General features: G+C 47.2%; 1 long non-coding RNA gene across 1 annotated transcript; it reads right to left on the reverse strand.

Moving 5' to 3' along the window:
• Nucleotides 1-15,923: 15,923 nt before the first annotated feature.
• On the reverse strand, nt 15,924-26,829 carry LOC114111328 (uncharacterized). The gene is made up of 6 exons (XR_003587407.3): nt 26,495-26,829; nt 22,469-22,539; nt 19,557-21,570; nt 19,291-19,412; nt 18,075-18,236; nt 15,924-17,414 (listed from the first exon to the last, which is right to left on the reverse strand). It is a non-coding gene; the product is annotated as an uncharacterized LOC114111328 (long non-coding RNA).
• Nucleotides 26,830-27,089: the final 260 nt, after the last annotated feature.

The following is a 27,089-nucleotide window of genomic DNA, read 5'->3' on the forward strand; positions in this document are numbered from 1 at the left end:
AGGTGGACCAAGTCGGGTACCTGGGCAGGAAAGGCTAGAAGGCTTGGGTCACTGAGCTGCATTCCCTCTTTATGTCACTCAGGGTCTCTCCAGTAGATGAGTGTGAGTTTGCACGTGGTGGCTATAAGAGAGAGTGTTCCAAGAGACAGGAAGTGCTGCCAAGTGCTTGAGGCCTGAGCACCCAGAGTGGCACGTTTCCCTTCTGCCATGTTCTATTCATCAAAGAAATCACAGAGGCCACCCAGATCGGAGGGGGTGGGACGGGAGCCTAGACTCTCTTCTCTCAGTGGGAGGAGTGTGAAAGCAGAGGTGGCCAGCTTGAATCTGCCACCTCTCCTATCTGCTGGGTATCATGAGAGACGCTGTTCAGTAAGAGAGCAAATAATATGAGTACCGCTATTTTGTTCCTTTATTCCTTCCTCTGAGTTAAGTCCAGATCTCGGGGTAGACTTTCCTGTTTCCTCAAATTACTGGAAAAACTGCTGGACCTTGTAATGGGGCTGAGCGGAGCAGGGGCAGAGAATCTGGGCAGTGCCAGAGCTGCTCTCAGGAGGTCATGTGGGCTGGGAGCAAGATCCAGGAGAGAAGACACTGATGCTAAGATGACTGGGGCCAGGGAGGGAGAGGGGAAAGAGGAAGGCACGGTTGGCAGTTGTTGGGAAGGGTGGACCTTTGATGTGGTCCGAATCTGAGTTACTTCTAAAAGCAGAGCCTAAAAATGCTGTGGGACATGCTCAGCGCCTCTGCCTCTTAATGCCTCCACACTGAATTCCGGGTGAAAGGTGCCCCCTCCCCCAACACATGCCACATAGCCCTGCTCTTCCACCTTCCCACGAATTCACCATTACAGCCCGCATGGGCCACAAATGCTTTAGGAGCCAGTGGATTCTCTGTGAATTACATGAAGAATGCCAACTTCTAAGTCAAGGTCAGATCTGGGCCAAAACAAAGGTGCTGCTGGGGACAAGTGGTGCAAGCACTTACCCCGCGCTGGACGGCACAGTACTCCGTGCAGCACAGAGTCCAGGAGGAAGAAGAAAGAGGCAACTTCAGAAACACAAGGCCAACTTCTGGGACCCCCTTCTTGTGTTTTCCAGGGCTTAAGAGCACGTGGAGGTACCTAGTCCATCGAGGCCAGACCAAGTTAGCAGGTTGGTTGGCCCTCTGTGAAGGAAGTGACTTGCCCTCTTTGAGTTTCTGTATAGTCATCTCTTGGGCTTCTTAATACCCTAGCAGGCTGTGATCTGTGGTTCTATGAGGACAGAGTGAGACAGCGCATCTTAGTGAACTCTGGGGAATTCAGAATAGTGTTCAGACTGAAAGCTTTCACGTGATTGTGACTGTTATGGCAATGCAGAGTGCTCTGTGAAGACAGCCTCCACCTTGGTTTCTGCTCCTCCCATAGGAGTCCCTACTCCATGCTCCGTTGCCCTGCCTCCCAGACTCCTAGCAGGATCTCTGGGTCCTTGGTTACTCCATGAAACCTGTTAAGAGATTCTGCTTTTCTAGTGTTCTCTTCTTGACAGGAGAAGGGAGTGCCCCAGACCTCTAGCTCACGCATATGCCCTAAGATGTCTTGGGCCATACCACGGGGGCCTCATTTACCAGTTCATGCCCATACCTCATTCTACCTAGACTCTGATGGGTGATTGTGTATTGAGATAAGCAGGCCTTTCTGTTCCAACTGCCCTCAGTTAGGGAGGCCTTTCAAAGGGCTCAAATTATGTCTAGGTTGCCGTCTTAGGATGCTGTTGGCTGCAAGTGCAGAAATTCCCAACACGAGAAGATCCCTAAGACGATACTTCTAGGTTCTCTCTTCTCTGATCCTCTCAGCTCTGCCTTTCTGGGTACATGTGTCAGTGTCAGCCTCTAACTGGTCCCAAAAAGGCTGCTGCAGTTCCAGGCATCACATGCAGTACACAACCTCTAGTAGGGAGGAGCTGTTCCTTCCAGCCAGAGATGATATTCAAAACATTCAGCAACCAGTACAGCAGGGTATGGACCAGTGGGAAGAAACTAGCTGTACCGGCACGGGCCTGCTGAAGGTCAGGACAGTTTCCAGGGTTGCATTCCTAAGAGGAAGGAAGCCCCTAACAGAATTAGCTTACACAGCAGTGAAACACATAACTCCATCCACAAAACTTGTTTCTAGAATGGTGAAGATTTTGCCATGAATTGTGGATGAAATCCGCCTTCTTGAAGGTGGACATGTCAGTTAGATTCGGGTTTGTTTAGCAGGTTGGAGGCTAGGGAACCCATCAGATTCACCTGTTTCGCGGACTTAACACCTCCCCACCATCATCCCTCTGAAATCACAGGCTTCTTGTGCTGACCTGGGATCGACTGTTAAATCTGACCTGAGCATCTCGTGTGTGTTTTTCAAAATTTTAGTTTGAAAATATTTGAAATTGCAGGAATAGAGCCACAGACTTCCATATACACTTCACCCAGATTCACCCATTGTTGACATTCTACCATTTTCTGTCTCTCTCTCTACACACACACTGATTATTTTGATGGAATAATTTCAGTCAGTTACAGACATTGGGTCCTTGACTCCTAAATCTTGAGTGTGATGCTCCAAAGAATAAAGACATTTGCTTATATCGTCCCAGTACAATGATCCCTTTCAGGAAATTTAACATCGATGCAATACTATTATCTAATACAGAGCACATATTCGAATTTCACCAGTTGTCCTGAAATGTCCCTTTTAGTAATTTTTCTGCTCCAGAGTTTAATCCAGGATCACATATGATCTCTGGTCGCCTGGTCACTTCATTCATTCCCTTTCAGCTTGTACCAGCTCTCCTTAGCCTGACCTTTGTTGGTACTGATGCTGACAGTTTTGAAAAGTACAGGACCATTTTGCAAAATGTCACTCAATTTGGGTTTGCTTGATGTTTTCTTAGGGTTAGATTCAGCCAAGCATCTTGGTTTTGCCTCCTTGCTGCTTTCTGTAACTGCAAGTGATTTAAGCTTTTATGAAAGTTATGTTTTTGATGTCTGCAAAGTAGAAGTACTATTTGGTTCAGTTAGGCCCATTTCATGGATGGACAGACTGAGCAGTTCTTAGTGAGTCATTTGGGAGAGCCAGGATAAGGTTAATCCGAGAGGCCTTAGACAAACCAGCAATTTCTGCTCAACTGCCTGCCTTTCTCCCTCTCTCTTGCTCACATCCTGTCTCCTCCAGCTTCTCATAGCCTTCTCCTGGGGCTTAATTGATAGGCGAATTATTGAGTGTTTGGCCAGGCCGGGGTGGGGGTGGGGGGCCAGGAGGCTGTCTAGAGCCTGCAGAGCTTGCTTTTTAGGTTAAGGTGGGGATGAGTCTGCCAGCAGCCTTCCACTGACAAGGGCGTGATGGATTTCCTCCCATTCTTTGCTAGCAATGCTTTTGTTACTTTGCATTTTGTGCAGCACCTTTTCTCTCGGCAACTCAAGGCCTTTTGCAGAGTCTTATGTAATGAAAAATAATTCTGCAAGGTAGGCAGACCAGGCAAGGCCTGAATAAGGAAACTGCATTCCTATCCATATGTACAAAATCCCTGCTGGGGCCCGTCTGTGTTGGGGCAATGACATTCGACATCTGTGGCACTTGGAGACCATAAGGGAGCAAGGACATGGGCAGAGGGGGATGTAGTTGCCTTTGCTAAACTGCAAAAAAGCCCCTCTCCCTGTGCTTGGGCGACTGGCTCTTAAACAAGAAAAGGGAGGACTTTAAGAGAGATAAATAAGGGAAGGAGGAATGGGCCAATGATCGAAAGGAGGAAGTCAACACATACAGGAAAAGGTGCTCAACAACCTTGGTCATCCAGGAAATGTAAATTCAAACCACTCTGAGATTGTAATATACCCATCAGAATGACTAATACATCAAAATGAATCAAAACTAATACTCAGTGCCAATAAGCATGGGGAGCAACTAGAACTTCGTAGGCCCCTGATGGGCTAGAACTCGACACAGCCATTATAGAAAACTAAATGGTAACCACTAAAACAGATGCCCACCCTGTGACCCAGCAGTTCCCCTCCTGGGGAAAAAACCCACAGATGAACATTTATGTTCACTAGAAGACCTGAAAAGTAATGTTCATTGCACTATTCCATCAGCCAAAAACTAGGGACTACCCAAATATTCATCAGAAGTAGAAAGGATAAATAAAGCATGTTGTATTTCTGTTGTGGAATATTATGCAGCAATGAAAAAGGACAGCCTGCTACTTTGTATACTATATAGACAGTTCTCACGTACAGAATGTGGAGTGAAAGAAGACAGATAATAAAGACTGAATTCTGTATAATTTCATTTACATAAAGCTTAAAACCAGGCTAAAGTAATCTGTGGGGACAGAAATGAGAAAAGTAGTTACCTTGTGACTGGGAGGCAGGAAGGAGCCATCTGGAGTGCTGGTAAGAGTCTATATCTTCACCTCAGTACTGAAGAACATATGAGTTTATTTTGTAGAAATTCATTGAGCTGTACACTGATAACATGATACTTCAAAAAAGATTTGCAGTAAGACAGGGAGGAGAAACAGTAAGGGAAACACAGGCTATTGGTGAGGTCATTCTATTGGTGAGCAGGTTGGATTCCCATAACTGTCCTTGAGTCCGTTTGTTCCTTAATCCAAAGGGACCACCACTCACTCCACCTGTTCATGTCAGCAGAGTCAGTATGCTTTTTAATTTTCTGGTACTTAGTTTTCTATCAAACTTTGTGGGCCAAAATTTCGTAAGCAGCAAAACTTCTATTTAGAGCAAGGCTAAGGGCATTAGTGATTTTTTACTTCATTCATTCACTCATCCATTCATTCAGCCATGAAAGGAAAAATTACTTTATGATTCTGGAAGCCTTTGGCTAGGACTTTTCATGTCTAGATGGCCTCTTATCAGCAACAAGACATTTTAGCCCATCAGGGGACAGCGTCAGAGGTGAGATGGGGGTGTGTGTAAAAACTGCCTTCTGTCACTTTTCCCCTAGATTTCTGAACTGGGGGGCTAATTCCTGCCAGAGTGAAAGGTGACAAGGTCATGACAGCCTTGAAAGAGGGTGTTCTAGTTTCCCAGGGTGGCCATAACAAAGTACCATAGAGTGAGCGTGGTATAAACAACAGAAATGTATTCATATTGTCACATTGTTCTGGGGGCTAGAAGTCCAAGAGCAAGGTGTGGGCAGGGTCGGTTCCTTCTGAGGGTGTCAGGGAGAATCTGTTTCAGGCCTCTCGCCTAGATTCTACAGGTTTGCTGGCAGTCTCTGGTGTTCCTTGGTGTCTTTCTCCTAATTTCCCCTTTTTATAAGGATGCGTCATACTGGGTGAGGGTCCACTCTAATGACTTATTTTAATGTGACTACCTCTATAAAACCTTATGCCCTAATAAGATCACATTCTGAAGTACTGAGGGATTAGGACTTGAACATACAACCATACCTCCTTTTACTGTGTTTGCTTTATTGTGCCTGTGGAAGTTGTGTTTTTTTAAAACTTGAAGGTTGGTAGCAACCCTTGGTCGGGCAGTCTGTTGGTACAGTATTTCTAACAGCATCTGCTCACTTCATTTCTCTGAGTCACGTTTTGGTAATGCTTGCAATATTTATGACTTTTTCATTGTTGTTATATTTGTTTTGGTGATCTGTGTTTGGCGTTTGGTGTTACTATTGTCATTGTTTGGGGGTGCCAAGAGCCGTGACCATATAAACTCATGAGCTTAACCAGTGTGTGTTCTGACTCCTCCTCCGCCATCCAGCCATTCCCCCATCCCCTCTCTCCTCCTTGGGCTTCCCTATTCCCTGAGACAACAATATCAAAATTAGGCCAGTTAATTACCCTGCTGTGGCTTCTAAATGTTCAAGTGGAAGGAAGGGCTGCACGTTTCTCACTTTAAATCAAAAGCTAGAAATGATGAACGTAGTGTGGAAGGCACATCAAAAACCAAGTTAGGTCAGATCAGAAGCTAGGCCTCTTGCACCAAACAGTTACCCAAGCTGTGAATGCAAAGGAAAAGTTCTTGAAGGAAATTAGAAATGCTACTCCAGGGAACACACAAATGATAAGAAAGTGAGACTTCCCTGGCAGTCCAGGGGTTAAGACTCCACGCTTCCACTGCAGGGGACACGGATTTGATCCCTGGTTGGGGAACTAAGATCTCGCTTGCCGCATGGTATGGCAAAACAAACAAGCAAATGGGGGAAAAAAAACAAAAGCAAATTATAAAGCAAAACAATCTTATTGTTGATATGGACAAAGTTCTAGTGGTCTGGATAGAAGATCAAAGCAGCCACAACATTCCCTTAAGGCAAAGCTTAATCCAGAGTAAGGCCCTAACTCTCTCCAGTTCTGTGAAGGCTGAGAGAGGTGAGGAAGCTGCAGACGAAAAGTGTGAAACTAGCAGAGGTTGATTCATGAGGTTTAAGGAAGGAGGCTGTCTCCGGAACAACAAAGTACACCACGAAGCAGCAAGTGCTGATGGAGAAGCTGCAGCAAGTTGTCCAGAGATCTAAGATCATGAAAGTGGTTACACTAAACAACAGATATTCAGTATAGACAAAACAGCCTTCTCTTGGAAGATGATGCCTCCTAGGGCTTTCATAGCCAGAGAGGAGAAGTCACTGCTTGGCTTCAAAGGACAGGCTGACTTGTTAGGAGCTAATGATGCAGCTGGCGCCAGTAAATTGAAGTCATTGCTCATTTACAACTTTGGAAATCTTAGAAGCCTTAAGAATTATGCTAAATCTGCTCTGCCTCTGCTCTATAAATGGAGCAACAAACCTGGATTACAGCCCATGTGTTTACAGCAGAGTTTACTGAGTATTGGGCTTCCCTTGTGGCTCGGCTGGTAACCTGCAATGCAGGAGACCTGGGTTCGATCCCAGGGTTGGGAAGATCTCCTGGAGAAGGGAAAGGTTACCCACTCCAGTATTCTGGCCTAGAGAATTCCATGGACTATTCTATGGGGTCGCAAAGAGTCGGACACGACTGAGCAACTTTTTCTTCTTCTCTTTCTGTCTAACTGAATATTTGAAGGTCTCCACTGTTGAGACCTACTGCTCAGAAGAAAAGAGTCCTTTGAAAATATTATTGCTCAGTGACAATGTACCTGGTCACCCAAGAGTTCTGTTGGAGATGTCCAATGAGATTAGTGTTGTTTTTGTGCCTGCTAAGCACAGCATCCATTCTGTAGCCCATGGATCAAGGAGTCATTTCAAGTCCTATTATTTAGGAAATACATTTTATAAGGCTATAGCTGCCACAGATAGTGATTCTTCCTCTCATGGATCTGGGCAAAGCCAGTTGAAGACCTTCTGGAAAAGATTCACCATTCTACATGCTATTAAGAATTTTCATGATCTGTGGGAAGAGGTCAAAATATCACCTTAACGGGAATTTGGGAGAAGTTGATTCCAACCCTCCTGGATGACCTTGAGGGGTTCAAGACCTCAGGGGAGGAAGGAACTGCAGATGTGGAAATAGCAAGAGAGTTAGAATTACAAGTGGAGCCCGAGGATGTGACTGAATTGCTGCAATCTCATGATAAAACTTGAACAGATGAGTTGCTTTTCACGGATGAGCAAAGAAAGTGGTTTCTTGAGATGGAGTGTACTCCGGGTGGAGATGCTGTGAAGACTGTTGAGATGACGACAAAGGATTTAGAATATAACATAAACTTAGTTGATAAAGCAGTAGCAGGGTTTGAGAGAACTGACTCACATTTTGAAAGAAGTTCTGCTGTGGGTAAAATGCTATCAAACAGCACTGCATGCTACAGAGAAATCGTTTGCAAAAGTAAGAGTCAATTGATGCAGAGAACTTCATTGTCGTCTTATTGTGAGAATCGCCAGAGACACTCCAACCTTTGGCAACGAGCACCCTGATCGGTCAGCAGCCATCCACAATGAAGCAAGATGGTCCACCAACAAAAAGGTTACCATAAACTGAAGACTCAGATGATGGTTCACTTTTTTTTTAAGCAATAACATTTTTATATTGATATATACACTTTTAAAGACATAATGCTATTGCAGACTTAATAGACAATGGTAGAGTGTAAACATAACTATCATACGCAATGGAAAACCAAAAATGAGTGTGACTTGCTTTATTGTAATAATCGCTTTATTGCAGTGGTCTGTAACCAAACCCACAGTATCTCTGAGGTCTGCCTGTATATTTGGGGATATACAATTTAGCCCATGCTAGAGGGGAATGATTCCACTAAAAGAACTGTTCCTCCCTGTCTCCACATTGTGTCTGGGTGATGAGGGACCAGTAGCTTCTCTTTTTCTTTAACTTTTTAAATATCAGAGTATAGTTGATTTACAACAAAGTGATTCAGTTATGTATATATAATATCCATTCTTTTTCAGATTCTTTCCCGTATAGGTTATTACAGATTATTGAGTAGAGTTCCCCGTGCTATGCAGTAGGTCCTTCAGTTTTGTTCAGTCACTCAGTCGTGCCCGACTCTCTGCGACCCCAAAGGACTGCAGCATGCCAGGCTTCCCTGTCCATCACCAACTCCCGGAGCCTACTCAAACTCATGTCCATCGCATTGGTGATGCCATCCAACCATTTCATCCTCTGTCTTCCCCTTCTCCCCCACCTTCAATCTTTACCAGGATCAGGATCTTTTCCAATGAGTCAGTTCTTCGCATCAGGTGGCCAAAGTATTGGAGTTTCAGCCTCAGCATCAGTCCTTCCAATGAATATTCAGGATTGCTTTCCTTTAGGATGGACTGGTTGGATCTCCTTGCAGTCCAAAGGGCTCTCAAGAGTCTTCTCCAACACCACAGTTCAAAAGCATCAATTCTTTGGTGCTCAGCTTTCTTTATAGTCCAAATCTCACATCCGTACATGACTACTGGAAAAATCATAGCTTTGACTAGATGGACCTTTGTTGGTAAAGTAATGTCTTTGCTGTTCAATAAGCTGTCTAGGTTGGTCATAGCTTTTCTTCCAAGGAGCAAATAGGTCCTTGTTGATTATTTATATAGCAGTGTTTATATGTTAATCTCAAACACCTAAAGTCTGTTTCTATGTCTGTGAGTTTGTTTCTGTTTTGTAAATAAGTTCATTTGTATCATTTTTTTACATTCCGTATATAAGTGATATCATACGGTATTTGTCTTTGTCTTTCTGACTTCACTCAGTATGATAATCTCTGAGTCAATCCATGTTGCTGCAAATGGCATTGTCTCATTTTTTTTATGACTGTATATATGTATACATGTACCACATCTTTATCCATTCCTCTGTCAGTGAACATTTAGGTTGCTTCCATGTCTTAGCTATTGTGAATAGTGCTGCAATGAAAATCTTTTCAAATTATGGTTTTCTCTGGATATATGCCCAGGAGTGAGATTGCTGGATCATGTGGTAGTTCTGTTTTTCGTTTTTTTTAAGGAACTTCTGGGAGGTAAGTTGGGAAGGAGGTTCAAGAGGAAGGAGATAGATTTACGTTGTTGTACAGCAGAAACCAACACAACTTTGTAAAGCAATTATCCTCCAATTAAAAATAAATTTAAAAACTTTTATAAAAGGAAAATTCCATACTGTTCTCTGTACTGGTTGTACCAATTTATATTCCCACCAGCCGTGTAGGAGGGTTCCTTTTTCTCCACAGCCTCTCCAGCATTTATTATTTGTAGACTTTGATGATGGCCATTCTGACCCGTGTGAGGTGATACCTCATTGTAGTTTTTATTTGCATTTCTCTAATAATGAGCAATATTGAGCATCTTTTCATATGTTTATTAGCCATCTGTGATCTATTTAGATCTTCTGCCCATTTTTTGATTGGGCTGTTTGTTTTTCGATTTTGAGCTGCATGAGCTCTGTGTATATTTTGGAGAGTAATATCTTGTTAGTTGCTTTGTTTGCAAATATTTCCTCCCATTCCAAGGGTTATCTTTTCATTTTGTTTATTGTTTCCTTTGCCATGCAAAAGGTTTTAAGTTTAATTAGGTCCCATTTGTTTATTTTTATTACTCAAGAGGTGGATCCAAAAAGATATTGCTGCAGAGTATCTGCCTATTATGTCAGAGTATTCTGCCTATGTTTTCCTCTAAGAATTTTATAATATCCAATTGGACATTTAGGTCTTTAATCTATTTTGAGTTCATTTTTGTGTACGGTGTTAGAGAATGTTCTAATTTCACTCTTTTACATGTAGCTGTCCAGTTTTCCTAACACTACTCATTGAAGAGATAGTCTTTCCTCCATTATGTAATCTTGCCTCCTCTGTCATAGATTAATTGACCATAGGTGCATGGATTTGGGCTTCCCTGAGTGCCGAAGAATTGATGCTTTTGAACTGTGGTGCTGGAGAAGACTCTTGAGAGTCCCTTGGACTGCAAGGAGATCCAACCAGTCCATCCTAAAGGAGACCAGTCCTGGGTGTTCATTGGAAGGACTGATGCTGAGGCTGAAACTCCAATACTTTGGCCACCTCATGTGAAGAGTTGACTCATTGGAAAAGACCCTGATGCTGGGAGGGATTGGGGGCAGGAGGAGAAGGGGATGACAGAGGATGAGATGGCTGGATGGCATCACCGACTTGATGCACGTGAGTTTGGGTGAACTCTGGGAGTTGGTGATGGACAGGGAGGCCTGACGTGTTGCGATTCATGGGGTCACGGAGAGTTGGACACAACTGAGCGACTGAATTGAACTGATAGCTTAGTTGGCAAAAAATCTGCATTTCTGGGCTTTCTGTCCTCTTCTATTTATCTATATTTCCATTTTTGTGACAATACCATACACTTTGATTACTGTAGCTTTATATTATAGTCTGAAGAGAGGGAGCCTGATTCCTGCAGCTCGGTTTTTCTTTCTCAGGATTGCTTTGGCTATTTGGGGTCTTTTTTCAGTAGCTTCTTAAGCATGTGGGAAAGGGAAAATGGTTGGTCTGAAGAAGAATTAAAGTGTCTCCCAGAGAGAAGGAGGAAAAGCTGTGGAAGCATCATCATGGCTGCCAGCATAGGCTCAGGAGCCAGGCAGGTTTGGTTCAAATTGTGGTTCCACACCTGGACCCCTACTCTTACTGTATGACCTTGAACAAGTTAAAGTTAGGTTCTTTAAACCTCAGTGTCCCCTTTACTAAAGTTGGGTCTTGACCTCCCACCTCCCAGGGTAGTCATATAACTTGGCTTCTATACTGTGTGTAAGATGGGTTGAAAGTGAAAGTCACTCAGTCGTGTCCAATTCTTGGCGACCCCATGGACTGTACAGTCCGCTGAATTCTCCAGGCCAAAATACTGAAGTGGGTAGCCTTTCCCTCTCCAGAGAACCTTCCCAACCCAGGGATCAAACCCAGGTCTCCCACATTGCAAGGTGGATTCTTTACCAGCTGAGCCACAAGGGAAGCCCAAGAATACTGGAGTGGGTAGCCTATCCCTTCTCCAGCCCCAGGAATCGAATCGGGGTCTCCTCTGTTGCAGGTAAAATGGGTTTTGCTGTGCTTAATCCACATAAAACATGCAAGGAATTATTGTTTGGTTCTGGAAAAGACTCAAGGAGGGCAGAAACATTCAGTGGGGGCTTTAGTAGCTGTGGAGGGAGCAATTTTAAAATGATTAACCATTCTTTTCAATGATTTCAGAATAAGTGGAATTTTTAAAAAATGCAAATCCCATAGAAGGGGTCAAGGCGAAAAAGGCCTCTCTGCAGCATATGCCCTAGGCCTTCAGGCCCACATCCCTAGACTTTCCCCAAATATATCTATGATATCTATATATTTTAATATTTTTTTTCTGGGGCTGTGCTGGCTCTTCTTTGCTGTGTGCAGGCTTTCCCTAGTTGTGGTGAGCGGGTCTGCTCTCTAGCTGTGGTGTGCCGGCTTCTCATCGCAGTGACTTCTCTTGTTGTGAAGCATGGGCTCTAGGACGTGTGGGCTTCAGTAGTTGCGTCACTTGGGCTCAGTAGTTGTGGCGTAGGGACTTAGTTGCTCCGTAACATGTGGGATCTTCCCGGACAAGGGATCAAACCTGTGTCCCCTGCATTGGCAGGCAGATTCTGAACCACTGGACTACAAGGGAAGTCTTAAAAATTTTTTTTGATATGCAAATAGGATCACAGCAGATGCTGTCTGTCATACCCGCTCACCACCCCTGGATCTCCCCCACCAACTCCCAGAGGTACCTGCAGACATTTCTGTCAAAGCCTACCTTTTCCTGTATCTCTCTGCATCAGGATGATCTGTGGCCAAGAAGATAACCCGGTGACACTCGGAATTGGATAGGTGTTAAGAGTCCAGAAATAAATACCTCTCAATCAATGAGGGGCCAGAGTTCATGGATAAATACCCTGGCTTCCCAGCGCCTTGGTGGCATGATCCTGAGGCATGTTCCACATGGACCCTCAGTGGGTCTCCAGGGAACTAAGCCCCATTTGCCTCCAGCAGGGACCCACTCACTGACACAGCCTTTATTGGTATCCCCCTGCCCCTGTCTCACTTCCCTCTTCCCCACTGTGCTTCTTGGATCACCTCCCAAATAATGACATGCACCCAGATTCTTGTCTCAAGGTCTGCCTTAAGGGAGGCATCCAACTAAGACTGAGATGAGATGATCACACATTGGTCAGCATGGAACTTTCTACAGCCAGCAGTATGACTCCCAGAACTTTCCTTACCAGCGCGTACTGAAGGACTGTTTATTATTCGACAGTCTGGGCACATCATATTCAATTTAGCCAGTCCTGTTCCAATGGGCAATTAGGTTGTTTCCAGCTTTGGGCTGTTATGGACACTGCAGCAGTGAGCAGTTTTGTGCCCGTATCATTCTGCAAATGGGAAAAATTGATCTGAAGGATTACTTTCTAGTTCAATAGCTAGGTCAAAAGCTAAGGGAACACTTTAGATCAGGACCCAAGGGTGGCTCTGGTGCTTAAGACTGGAGGTGACAGGAATAGAGTGGCTCAAGCCTGGGGACACTGTCTGCAGTGAGGACCTAGTGTGCCTGAAGAGGGCCGGCCCACCTGGCGATTCTCCCCGGGGGTCTCAGTGCATTTGTGGGGGGCTCCTGTATGCTGGGTTGTGAGGCTACTGTAGCGGAAGGGCCTTCCCCCGGAGTCAGTATCTTCAGGAAGAACCCTACCATCCTGTTTCACATGCCCACACCCCGCTGCCACGTTCGTGCCATAGATAGTTGTTTTTTCGAGCCAAATTCTCCTGATTTTCAGATGAAAAACAACTTGTTTTGAGAGCACGCACTCCTGAGATCTTCGGGCTCTTCCTTCCGGCTGATGAAATTAATTTTGAAGGTAGGAGGAATCAAGGAGGAGGCTGGGAATGGGTCCACAGCGCACACAGGGAGTGTTTTCTATAATTTGGTCGCTCTGCCTACTTGTGAACACTTACAGTGTTTACCTGATCATCAGCCTGTGCAGAAAACAAATTTTAAAAGCATCAACATAGTTCTTTGTTCTCTTCTAGAGCTATTTTCTGCTTGCTGGCTGCCTACTTGATCTCACCTTAAGATGCAGAGAAAGGTGCCCCAGATGTTCCCTGGGGGCTTGAACCGTCAGAGAGTCTAGACGACCAAGGCTGGAAGCAGCAGTGGTCGCAAGGATAGAGAGGAAGGCGAGAAGTCACTTCCTTTTCCCTCTTTCTCTGGTTTTTCCTGTTCATCTTCTTTGTTTTCCTTTGTCATTGGAGGTGGGGGGTAGGGACAGGGGTGCCACCCCTCACACACACACTTACACACACATGCATGCGTGCACAAAAGCACCAGTTTAGGATCTGAGCCCTGGTGAGAGCTTCTGACTGCCATTCCCCACCTGGCTCCCACCCCAAGGCCGCCCATGGGCATCAAGCAAGGAAACGCCCAGACAGTTATCAGTCAGCTCAGCAACCACACTTACGACGGGGGGAACTAGGGGGAGATCTGTCCTCCCTGCCTTCCAGGAGGGCCCAGGAGTCACCTGGCCTCTGGGAATGCTCTCTCTGCTGTATGGGGACCATTCCATTCCAGGAGCTGTGAGCCCTGAGGTCTGGGGAGAGGTGTGGCAAAGGGAGCTGGCCTCCTGGGCCCCCCAGCAGAAGTGGGAAGTTGAATTCTGACCTTGTTGCCAAAGGTGTGCAGTTCACAGGAGGGACGTGGTCAGAAGTGGGTGGGAGGGCTGCTGATGCTGAGCGGTGATCTGTACTGAGCACGGACTGATGTCAAGCCCGTGTCATCAGACAGCCCTGAGTTCTCTTCCTTCATATCCAGGGGAGGCCCCTGTTCTTGAAGGATGTGTCTGAAGAGTCTTGGGTGTGTATGCAAATCACCTCCCTCCCCCAGCTCCTGCTGCCCATCCTTCATGCAAGCACAGCAGAATAGCTGAGGGCAGGGACTCTAGGGCTGTGCCGCCTAGGCTAGAATCCCTGCATTACCCCTGAGCAGCACAGAGACCTTGGACAAGTTACTTCCCTGCCCTATGCCTGTTTCGTCCTCTGGTTGATGTGAAGGTCAGCATTCAGAAAGTGATTCTAACAGTGCCTGACACACAGTCAACAGTGAATATAAGCATTTGTGCAATTAAAATGGGGGCACGCCCCCCAGCCTATGGAATGTAGAAGCTGTCTACTAAAGATTCAGGGCTGCTGATGGGCAGTCACAGGACAGTGAAGGACGAGAAGTTACCTCAGGAGGGGGTCCAACATGGCACCATAGGACAATCCTGAACATCCCTTCTCCCTTGGACACATCAAATCCACAGCTCCATATGGAACCATTTCCACAGAAATGTAGCTGAGCAGCTCCTTTACCTCAGCATACCAGGCAAGAGCCACATCAAGGAGGGAAGGATGGGAATTGCCTGGTGGTCTGGCGGTTAGGACTTGGTACTTCCACTGCCGGGGCCCTGGGTTCAATCCTTGGTTGGGGGGACTAGGATCCCATAAGCTGTGCAGTGAGGCAAAAACAAAAAGGGGAAGGAAAGGCTGAGACACACTGTCACCATAAACCCCACCCTGGCATGGCAACCCACCATCAGGAGGGAACTCACAAGCCTGGAGCTTCTCCTTGAAGGATGAGTCCCCCAAGTGCCTGCTTTGAATAACTATAGGTCTCACATCTGTGAGACCCAGAGTTCCATAGCCAACCAAGAAAGAGTTCTCTACGGGCTCATGCTCAGAGTTCAGTTCAGTCGCTCAGTTGTGTCTGACTCTTTGCAACCCTATGGACTGCAGCACGCCAGGCTTCCTTGTCCATCACCAAGGTAGCTCATGCTCAGAAGCAACTTCAAATTAAACATCCCACAATTTCCTGGCTGATTGCACTTGTTGGATATTCATCTCTGGCCTGTCTCACCGAAGGCTCGGAGGTCTGCCATTTATTTTGCAGTTTCCTTCCTCTCCCTCTTGAGATCTTTCTCCTTCCAACTCTCTTGTCTCAGCCTGGAGGGGTCCCAGACTGCCTGCGGAAAAGTCCAATTTCTCAATATTCTGGTTCCAGAGCAATTTATTTCCCCTGTATTCCAACTTCTCCATTCCGGATGCCGCCCTGCTCTGATTTTTCTTCATGAAAGTGTTGATGTGTTTTTCTGAACAAAAGCACCAGCCACCCTGAGTTTCCATCCTTAGTAACCTGTATGTGATCTTAATTAATCCTTATGATGCCTCATGAACCAAGTACCACTAGTAAACGCTTTTCATAGCTGAGTAGATCATGACCTCAAGAGATTGTCAAAAAGCCAGTTGCTCATGGAACTGAGATTTGAACCCAGCTCTGTTTGCCCTGCTCCTAACCATGACCCCGTACTGCCTTCACATACCAGAACAAAAAACCATTTTGAAGGAGACCAGAATTTCTGTGCCTTATTCTCTGAGTGACCCTAGGTTCAGCTAAAAACACTATGGCTTCTGAAAGTGAAGTGAAAGTGTTAGTCGCTACCACTCTAGAAAACAGTATGGCAAACAAAATTAAAAATAGAACCACCAGATGATCCAGCAATTCCACTTCTGGGTATTTATGCAAAAGTTTTGAAAGCAGAGAAGGGAGATTTTTCACATCCGTGTTCATAGCAGCATTATTCATAGTAGCCAAGAGGTGGATGCAACCCAAGTGTCCATCAAAGGATGAATGGATAAAACGTGGCCTGTCCACACATTGGAATATCATTCAGCCTTAGAAAGGAAGGAAATTCTGACATGTGCTACCATGTGGATGAACCCTGAGGATGTTATGCTAAGTAAAACATCAGTCACAAAAAGGCAGCTAGCGCAGGGAATCTATTTAACATTGTCCCCTTAAAAAATGCTTGGTCCATTTTATATGCCATGGTTTTTTCAACAGTTGAAAACTTTAAAAAATTAAAAATAAAAACATTTAAAACATTTTTGCTTCTCAAACGCTTAATGTTTAACCCACTCTCTGACCCTGCATCACTATTTTGAAATTTCCTTTGCAGAGCACAAGTCCTAGACTGGGAAATTGCTAAAGTTTGCCCAGGCCATCTCTTTACACCCGCTCTGCCCAACTATGCCAAGTTCAGAGACTCTTAACACTTCCAGGGGCTCAAGACTCTCTTTAGAATCTGATAGAAGCTTCTACCCTCTCCCTACCTCCACATCCTGAATGCACACATGCATTGACACAGATAATTTTCCTTATGATTCTGATGATTCTGGGGCCTCCCTATAGTCTTTCAAGGACCCCAGAGTGAGATCCCCTAAGTTTCTCACATCATAGAGCTGCCCCTGATGGGCTTAAAGATTTCACTGTTAGTCATCTGCCTTCCCTCTTGGTGAAATCAAACAAAGGGTGAGCTGCTTATAAAAAGGTCGTATGTGGCATCTCATCCCTTTAGAATGGTGGTATATTATCTGTGTGACAAGTCACTGTAAAACATCTCTATGTGTACAGAGTGATGTGTGTATGTGTACGTATAGTTCTTCTGTTGTTTTTTGTTTAGTTACTGTCGTGTCCGACTCTGCGACCCCATGGTCTGTAGCCCACCAGGCTCCACCAGGCTCCTCTGTCCATGGGACTTCTCAGGCAAGAATACCATTTCCTTTCCCAACACCTACCCTGCTGCTAAGTCGCTTCAGTCATGTCCAACTCTGTGCGACCCCATAGATGGAAGCCCTAGGCACAGTTAGTTAGCATTTGGAACAAAGTAATCAGGAACCTCGACTCCAGAAGTGGCTGCTGCTGCTAAGTCACTTCAGTCGTGTCCAATTCTGTGTGACTCCACAGACGGGAGCCCACCAGGCTCCCCCGTCCCTGGGATTCTCCAGGCAAAAACACTGGAGTGGGTTTCCGTCTCCAATGCATGACAGTGAAAAGTGAAAGTGAAGTCGCTCAGTCGTGTCCGACTCTTCACAAGCCCATGGACTGCAGCCTGCCAGGCTCCTCCATCCATGGGATTTTCCAGGCAAGAGTACTGGAGTGGGTTGCCATTGCCTTCTCCCCAGAAGTGGCTACCAGATCAAATCTATACCAAAAAGAAAAAAAATCTACATCAGAAGCTCTTTTAATTAGCAGAGGTATCTTAGAAATATTAAGATATATAATTTAAGAACAAGGTCCTACGTAACATGGGAAACTATATTCAATATCTTGTAATAAACTATAATGGAAAAGAATCTGAAAAAGAATACATGTATATGTATAACTGAGTCACTTTACTGGACACCTGAAACTAACATAACATGGTGAATCAACTATAGTTCGATAATTAAAAAAGATTACGGACTCCTGGCACCCTCAGTGCCATGCTCTAATCCAGAGTTCCATTTGGCCCCCTGCCATCTCCCCATCTTCAGAGGACTGTGGTGCCTGAGCGCCCCCCCCCCCCGAAATTTGGCTGACCCCGCCAAGAGAGCATCACTGTCAGAAGGAACCCTGCCTACAGAGCGCCTATCAGAGAACCTGCGGACGAGCAGGACGTTACCAAGCCTGCAGGAACAGGTCACAGTGCTGTCCTTATACCTGCTTCCTAACGATCATCCATCCACCTGGCCAAATTCCACCTGAGATTTGCTTTTATTCTCTCATGCCACCTGGCAGTGGGTGATGAGGAAGGACAGGAAGAGCCTCAACCGATTTCCCTGGCACATTTCCAGGAGAGCAGGATCAACCTGGGGATACCCACCAGCAGTCCAAGTCAGACGAGACTTTGCTGTATTCAGGAATTAGACAGTGTCATTGAGACTCAGCCTCTCCCTCTCTGTCGCCCTGGCTTCATTCTTAGGCTCCCTACCGATAGTAAGATGGCAGCAGCGTCTCCTCATGTTTACTCTGGTTCAAGTTTGGCCTGCAAAATAAAGAGGATGTTTTCCCGAGAGCTCTAGTGAACGTCCCCCGAGTGAGTCTGATTGCTATTCTGACCTGACTGGCGTCAGGTGACCATTCCTGGTCCAGTCACTGTTGCTGAGGAAAGGTGTTCCAGTAGCTTGGCATGAGTCAAGAGCCACTCCAGGCAGGGGTGTCAGCCCCACTGGAATCCCATGGTTTGGGAGCAGTTAGGGGTGAGTGGCAGATGAAAGCTGCCTACAGCTTCTTTTCCACTCCTCCCATTGAGAGGTAGAGTCCATTTCCCTTCCCCTTGAATCTAGGCCAGGCTTAAACCTTGTTTTAACCGGAAAAAATATGGTAAATTTCAAGGCTGGACCTTAAGAAATCTGTGGATACTGCTTTTGCATGTATGGAACGTGCCCTCATGGAATGCTCTAAGGAAGCTCGAGCAGCCGTTTGGAGAGGCTCACATTGGGGAGAATCTTGGAGCCCTGGCCAGTATCCTCAGCTGGACTCCCTGCCAGCACTCAGCATAACCTGCCAGCTGTGTGGTTGGAGCCATCTGAGACAGTCCAGACTGTAACAGGGAAGAGTCAATTTTGACTCTTTCATGCTAGATCTGTTTCTTTGACTTTTATAATCATACATAATGGCCTGTGTCAGAGAATCCTGCCCTCCTCTGCCTGACCCTTAAACTAAAGTGCCCACCTGCGAATGACTGTAAGAAAGATGAAACTAACACATCCCCCCTGCCTGAGGATTGCCATTCTAGGAGATATTTGCAGGAATTAAATGGTCTTTTTTACTTTGTTTCCTCACTTCCCCCATCTCCGATCCATAAAAGAACGTGGCATCCAGACTCTGACAAGATGGTTATTTTGAGATGTTAGTCTGCTATCTTCTCAGTCAACTGGCTTTTTGAATAAAGCCATATTCCTTGCCTCAATATCTCATCTCTTGGACTCACTGACCTCTCATGCACCGAGCAGAGCAAGCTTGGACTCAGTAACAAGACCAGCTGGGCCTCCAGACACCACAAGGATCAGAAGAATCACCCAGTTGAGCATACTCACAGAATTATGGGAAATAATGCTTATCGTTGCTTGAAGTCATGAAGTTGGGGGAAGAGTTTTGTTACACAGCCATTGATAGCTGGTACACAGTGGCTCTGCAAGTGAAAATCAGAAGGGTTTTCCTGGAAATTAAAAAGAGTAAATACTAGATGGACAACAAACAGGAGTCCACCACAACGACCTATTCTGTGTAGGTAACTGAGTCACCACTGATGGGCTCAGGAAGACACAGAATTTGCCACAGCAGCATACCAGTGCCCACTCACCAGTTTTGTCAGTGTCCTGAGGCAGTTGCTGTAGCAGCAGAGACAGTTTCTTGATTCCAAGCTCCGAGCTCCAGCAATGGATTTTTAAAGACAACTGTTCCTTTGGGGGCTTCTGTGGCAAAGATGTTGGCCCTCCCCCACCGGCAGGTCACAATTGCAGGCTTCTGGGAGTCATTTTTGGAGTTCTGGAGACCCTGCCTAGAGTTATCACAACAGCCCTTCTGTAATGAGTTGGATGGTGGCTTCCCAAAAGCTATGCCTGGAATCTGTACGTGGGACCTGGTTTGGCAAAAGAGGCTTTATAGATGTAATTAAGTTAAAGAGATGAGATGAGATCGTCCTGGATTACTGAGGTGGGCCCTAAATACAGTAATAGATGCCCCTATAACAGACAGAGGAGGAGAAAACACAGAGAGGCGAGGGCCACGTGAAGATGCAGGCAGAGATGAGAGTGATACAGCTACAAAGAATCCAGACAGCCACCAGAAGCTGGAAGAGGCAAAGGATTCTTCCCTAGAGCATCCAGAGGAAGCATGACTTGACCTCCAGGATTCTTGCCTGGAGGATCCCCATGGACAGAGGAGCCTGGCGGGCTATAGTTCATAGGGTCACAAAGAGTCAGACATGACTGAACACACACACACATATCCTAATGCCAGTAAGAGGCTCCATCCACAGTCACCTAAAGAGCAGGTTGTATTTGTCTGCTTTATTCCTCCAAACTGGAACTCTACCTTTCAGCAAGATGTGTGTATGTGGGTGTATCTGTGTTTTTGTGTGTGCGTTTGTGTATGCATTTCTGTGAGTTTGTGTTTGTGCTTGGTATTTGGATGTGTGTGTGTGTATTTATGTGTGTATGTATAAATATGTGTGTGTACTATATGCATATTTGTGTGTGTTTATGTGTGTATATTTATATGTTTGTGGAGAGGGGGCATCGGGAGAAGTGAAGTGCCTGTGGCAACTGTTAATACCATAAACTTGAGCTATTGTTTTCATAAATGGGAGGCTGGAGTTGGCCTCTTGCTGCTCCTTACCACTGCGCTGTTAAAATGACATCGCTCTGGAAGAATCCTTTCATTCTGCGAGCATAACCACGTAAACCAGGAGGAGCGAATTCCACTCCATGGGAACTCGCAGGATCTGCTTCGTCCGTGGAGCTCCTAAGCCAGAGCACGACAGCCCCTCGTGGCCTTTGTATTGGGGATCAAAATAGAAACTGTGGAATTCTCCGCTGGTTCAGGGCACATCACCACAGTGCTTCTTCACACTTTCCCTGTGATGCCTATAGTGCTGGTTATTAAGCATGCATTTTGCACCTGAGGCTCTTCTAGGCCCTGGCTTGACTGAGAGGAGTCCCTCCCTGCCCGGGTCCTCAGGAAGCTCCTGACCTGATGCTGGTGGCTCAAGCCAGCTCCGTCCCTCCTACCTTGAGCCCAGGTCTAGGTGAGTGCTGTGAACCTGGGGCTCAGCCAGGCAATGCAGCAAAGCCAGCCTTTCCAAGTGGGTTTAGAGGAACAAGAGGCAAAGAACTGAAGCTGAGCGGTGGGATGGGGGCTGAGGAAGGTGGGAGGGGGACAGCTGGGGGCACCCACAGCCCTCATTCCCCCCAGAAGTTCATTCCTGCTGGAGAGGATAGTTATTAGCGGCGGTATCAGTTTCTGAGTGCTCACTGTGTATCCTGAGTGCTGGATGTATCTTCACACCAAGCCTCACAACAGCATAAAGTATATTCCTGCCTGGTAAGGCCACCACGGCTGATGCTCCACTAAGGATTTCTCACACCTGATGCTACCGCACGTTCCCTGCCTGAGTCTGGACTTTGGGAATAGACACAGCTGATTCCAGCCTCCTCCCTGCCTGGCTCTGTCTGCGATCAGGGGTGCCTGGGCTCTGGTCCCTGCTTCCCTCCCTCCTTGAGGCTCAGAGCATGCTGGTCGCCAACAGGGCCGGGACTCCGGCAGCCTCTGTGCTGATTCTTCTGTCATTCATCACGCGGGGCTCTCTTGGATGTCTGCGTTGAGAAACAAATGTTTTTCCCCTTTAGTAAATCAAGTGAAACATCACACACGGGGACAGCTGGTTAGAGCACAAGCTACTACTTTTCTCCAAGGTGAGGACATTGAAGGCACAAAATGTATGCAGGGCCGTGCATGGGCAGTGCCCAGCCTGCCAGCTCAGCACATCCTGGCTCCCCTCCCCGCACCCCTTTGCCTTGGGCTCCAAGCCAGCTGGGCACCATGTCTCCCTCCCCAGCCCTTGAGGAAACAAGGTCGTCTTTCTGGCTGCTTACCCGGACACAAGGCAGGCTTGGCAGACACAGCCCCTCCAGGTGCCTCCCAATATCTCAGCTTGTTTGGACTCTCCTCTCTGGTTCTTGAAACCAGAAATCTCCCCAACATGACCCATGCATTAGAGCAAGGAAATGGGGGATAGGAGTGTATAAAGCAGGTTTGGGCTGTAGACTAAGCGTGCTACTGGACTCTTACAGCCTCTGCTCTTTCAGTTGCTCTTTCTCCTCTCTGTCTTCAAGCTCTTAGATCCAGGCTCCCAACTGTCAAGACCTACTTTTAAAAATATATTTTGTGGCAGTCATTTACACTTTAGTATAAAGTTAACTGTGAAGTAATTCTCTGTCTGGAGGATTTGTGCTTACATCTTTCTGGATGGAAATCATTCCTTAATGGGAGATGTGTCCCCATTAAAGGGATTTTTGACTCCTAATCTCATAAGGCAGAGAGGCATGGGTGAGGGGGCAGGGTTCGATGCTCCTTCAGCCTGAGACTCCTACAACTTCATCCATTTTTCCTGCTTCCAGACTGCCTAGCTTACATCAATATCTGCCCTCTCTGCTCTCTTACTCTCTCCAAGCTTAAGTTGATCCTGGGGTTTGAGAGGTTTTGGTGACTCACCTTGGTGATTCATGTAAGAATCGTAAGATTTCAGGGCTGGTGGGAACGTGGAAATCAAATAATGCAAGTTTCTAAATGAAGAAACAGAAACTCAGATTAAGGGAGAGGTGAGATGCCTAAGATCCCATGGCAAGTTATAGCAAAGGGGGGGACCAGACCCCAGATTTCCTGGCTCCTAGCAATGTCCTTTTTACCAAGACCTGGAAATAACTCTCAAGCAAACACTGGCACCATTTGCAAAATGAAGTCCAGGCAGAAGCTGTCTGCTCTGTTGAACCACAGAGCATGTATCAGGGGTCTGGCCCTTCCAGGGTTAATGACACAGGCAGCCTCTCTGTGGCTTGGGAGGAATGTTCCTAGAAGAATTCTGTCTAGAAGAGGAGGCCCAGGGAGCGCTCCTTATGGCTACAGGGTCTAGCAGAGCTCACTGTTTTCACCGTCCAAACACCTCTCCTCTATTTGGCAACAGGGGTCTTTGATTTTGTTTTCCAAGCAGCCCGGAGCCCCTTGTGCTCCCAAAGCAGAGTTGCCCTTGGCGGTTGCCTCCAGGCCAGCCTTCTGAGTTACTTCCTTCTCACCTCAGCATCAGGCCCCCTCATCTATTTGAAATCAACCTTGACCTAAAGTTGCCTGGAATCATCCCAGGAGTACAGGCCAAAGGCAGAGGACCAGAATCAGTATGTGGTCTAGTGGATCAACAGACAATAGCCACAGACCACCTGGGTTCAACTCTCCCCTCTGCCGCCTCCCCGCTCTCTGTCTTCGGGCTATTTGCTTAACCTCACCAGGTCTGAGAATCCTCCTTTGTCAGGTAGGGATCGTTCTGGGACCCGCCTCCCAGACTCTCGTGACAGTTCAGTGGGGTCAATACATGGAAAACATTTAGAACTTACATACTAGAACAGTGTCCGCATGTAGTAAGTGCTAACTTAAAGTGACTCATAATATCTTTGCCGCCTCATCTTAAACCTCCCAGATGTCTCTCCCCTATGAAACTAAGCACTCTGAGCTTTGTTTTGAAAGGAGGTGTGGGGATAGGATATGTTAAAAGGAACCTGTGTGGAAATATGTGAGAGTTATCTGAAAAAATTGAAAGGTACCAGCCATACCCACTTCATCCTGACATCAAACCAAACCAAGGCAAGAAAACTAATAAGATAAATAAGTCCTTAGGTGATGTGGAAAGAGAGAGAGACATGAAGGGAGGGAGGGAGGGAAAGGCCTCTCTGTCCATGGGATTCTCCAGGCAAGAATACTGGAGTGGGTTGCCATGCCCTCCTCCAGGGGATCTTCCCGACCCAGGGATCGAACCCGAGTCTCTTAGGTCTCATGCATCGGCAGGCAGGTTCTTTACACTAGTGCCACCTGGCATCTGGTCATTATTCCTTTTCTTTTTGACGTGCTCTTTGTGGCTAATGTACAGGTTAGTGCTGAGAAACAAAATAATGAGGAAAATGAAGTGGGGTGCTCTGAGGGAGCCAGTGGTACATAAATATTTTAACTGTCCAACGAACTTGAATTCTGTGCACACCACCACCTTCATTCTCGCCCCTTACTGTGCGGCACTGCACCTGGGTAGCTCTGGGCTGGCCACCAGCGTGGTCCAGAAACCTCACCTCTTCCCCTTCTACAGGCTGAGTATTGATTCTCAGGCTGGGGAACCGCCATGTGAAAGCTGCTGTCCGGGCTGCTATGAGGGCCCCCCGTGGCCACAGTTTGGTGTTTATGGGCTGAGGGCAGATTGAGCGGCCAGCTGTCTGCAGCAGGAAAGTCCCTTGGCCGAAAAATATATCCCCTACTGTCCTGTGGTAAATGCCTGAAATTCCACCATTAGCAATGCATTCCTTTGGGTATGCCACACCATTCTGAGGCCACAATTTTCACGTAAAAATGCCCCTCTGGGGAGTAACTCGTGAAGACCCTGACACTTAAGATGAAAGAGTATTTCCTGAGAGAGAAGGTGAACATTGGCTATCTTGCTGGTGGGAGAGCGGCTGGGGTCAAGGGGAGAAGGCGTGTGGAAAAAGGGCTGTGGCTTGGAGTGCTGAAGGCAAACTTGGACAGCTGGGTTCTTATAACACTTTTAAAACACAGCCTTAAAGTCTTTGACGCTCCTTCCAATGGGAGGTGGGGTTTATCGCCTCTCCCCTTGAACCTGGGTGGGCTGTGACTGCTGAAACACCCTTTGTAACCTCTGAGGTGTTCAGTCATACAAGGTCATGAAGCTTCCTCCTGATTCTCTGGAACATTCACTTTGGGAGTACAGGGTCCTCAGGTCAGAAGCATGACTACTCTGAGACCTCATGCTGGAAAGCTCACTCTGAGACCAACCTGCCAAGCAACCCTGCTAAAGTTCTAGATATGCGAGGAAAGCCTCCAGAAGCAGAAGAGTTGTGCCATCAAGCCCCGCCCAAATTCCTGACCTATGAAACTGTAAAATAGAAAGAATCAGTTGTTTCTAGCTGCTCAGGACTATGGTAGTTTCTTCTGCAGAAGAAGCTGATAGAACAGCCAGTTGGCCTCAACAGAATTGGGGCTGGTAGGGATGGGGCTGGATTTGCCCACAGGACAGCCTGAATCCCTCAGAAACCAGCTACCTCAGTTCCCTGGAAATAATGCCGAGCCCACACTTGGGGCCTTCCAGCCCACGATGGGCCATTATCTCCTGAAGCAGAAGAATTTGGGGAGTTCTCTACAGATAGGGACATTGACCTTCCAAGATGCAAGGCAACCTGCTGCTCCCCTGGTGTCCATGATGGGACCTGGTGTCTGGCCCTTCAGACTCCTAGAGGAGCAGTGTGAGGTTTGGTGAGGAAAAGCATAGGTGTGGGCTCAGGAGCTAGAAAGCCCCAGGTTCGAGACCTGACTTAAGTCTAGAAGAGGGTGGAAGGAGCGAGAAGCCTGATCCATAGATAAGGCTCCGTGTCTCCAGCCTGCTGGGTGGCCACCTTGTGTGTGGCCCGGCCCGGGGCAGTCAGCAGCATTGTGGCAGCCAGTCACTCCGGGCTGGTCACAGCTGGGCTCCTGTCACCAGGAAATCTTTTCACTCACAGATGGACAAGTTCTGTTAGCACCTTGTTGCTGTTCTGGAAAAATAGAGACTGTTCACAAGGGGGAGAAGATGGAATTTTTTTAAAAAAGAGAGATTTTGATGGGCATGGGCATAATACCTTTTTTCTCCTAAGTGGCAACCACTTGATTTGTTTATGGTCCTGTGGTGTTTTCCAGACTCTTGCTTCCTCAAATCCCTTCTTTCCATTCTGACCTAGTTTGGGCTCCCTCAGAAGCAGACTCAGAGCAAGATTTGAGCTTAACTGGTTTGTTGGGGAGGAAACTTAGTGGTATAGAGGAGGCCAGCCAGGAAAGGGAAGGTTGCGTTATCAAGGGAATAACTGCCACAGGCCACGGCGTTCAACACGCCTGTCTCCGAGTCTCCTACCTCGGGGCCAAAAGCTGACTAATTATCTTCTGACTCCTGTGGGCACCTGCTGAGAGCTTGGCCTGCATGGGGCCAGGAGCAGGCCCTCCTGTCCAACGGAGGTCACCCGAGCACACAGAGGACCCTGCTGATGTGCAGACACTGGGAGCGCAGGGCCATTGGGGCCACGCCTGCGCCTGCTGTAGGCTCTTTCCCTTTGGACCTGTCCCTGGCCTTCCCGGTGGGCCCTTTATTCACACACGATCAGCTGAGGATTCATTTGCCACAATCTCGACAATCCATCTCTCACCTCAAATGCAACGAAAGTCGCCATAATCCCCAGTTTCTCCTTCCTGCCTTGGAGGCAACAGAGACAGCCTCAGAGAGCGGCAGGGGCAGGACGGAGCCACCCCTTCAGCGTGGGGGCAGGACTCCCTCCCCCCACCATCCCTCTTGCTCTTCTGGCCCTGAGAGGGCGCAGACCCTGGCCACTAGCCGCCCTTGACTGTCTTTCCAGAAAGGCCTTGTCCCATCCTGCGCACCCCTCAGACCCTGCGCCCCAGAGCCCGAGGGCCTCCACCTTCCTGCTGGTGTGCCCCGGGCCTCACCTCGCTTTGCTAAGCCTCCACGCTCTGTCGAGTTGGGCCCAGCTGTCATTGCTGTGGCCAAGCCTTGACACGGAGCGCTGAGGTTTGTTTTTATTTTCCGTTTCCAAGGCGCCTTCTCTCCCAGGAGCAGGAGGTGCTGGGGAAGCTGTAATTTGCTAAACAGGCATTAATCTTCACATCAATCCCGAGAGGCAGGTAGAGCTTCTCGGTCAAAACACACAGGGTTGTGATCAGACGTGGCTGGCAGGATAACGCGCAGATATTTGCACCTCTCCAGCCCAGCCCCGGCTCTCCCCACTGGCAGCTGCCAACCTCACCCCTGGGCTGTGGCCCACAGAGAACGTTGTCTTGGGAGAGCCAGGCGTCAAGGCCATTCTGCTGCTCTTCCCCTGCCCCCTCAGTCTCTCTCCGGCTTTCCCCTCTCCGACAGGGCCACGGAAAAGCGGCGTAGCCTTGGAGGAAGGCAGAAGACCTGGGTGTGAATCTTGCTATGTCACTTTGTCTCCACAAATATTAATGAGCCCCTGTTAGGTTCCTGGCACTTTTGGGTTCTGGGAATACAGTGATAAATGTTGGGGTTTCCGGAGGATCAATT

Source organism: Ovis aries, chromosome X (genome assembly GCF_016772045.2).
Source record: "Ovis aries strain OAR_USU_Benz2616 breed Rambouillet chromosome X, ARS-UI_Ramb_v3.0, whole genome shotgun sequence".
In the NCBI taxonomy this organism is placed as follows: domain Eukaryota; kingdom Metazoa; phylum Chordata; class Mammalia; order Artiodactyla; family Bovidae; genus Ovis; species Ovis aries.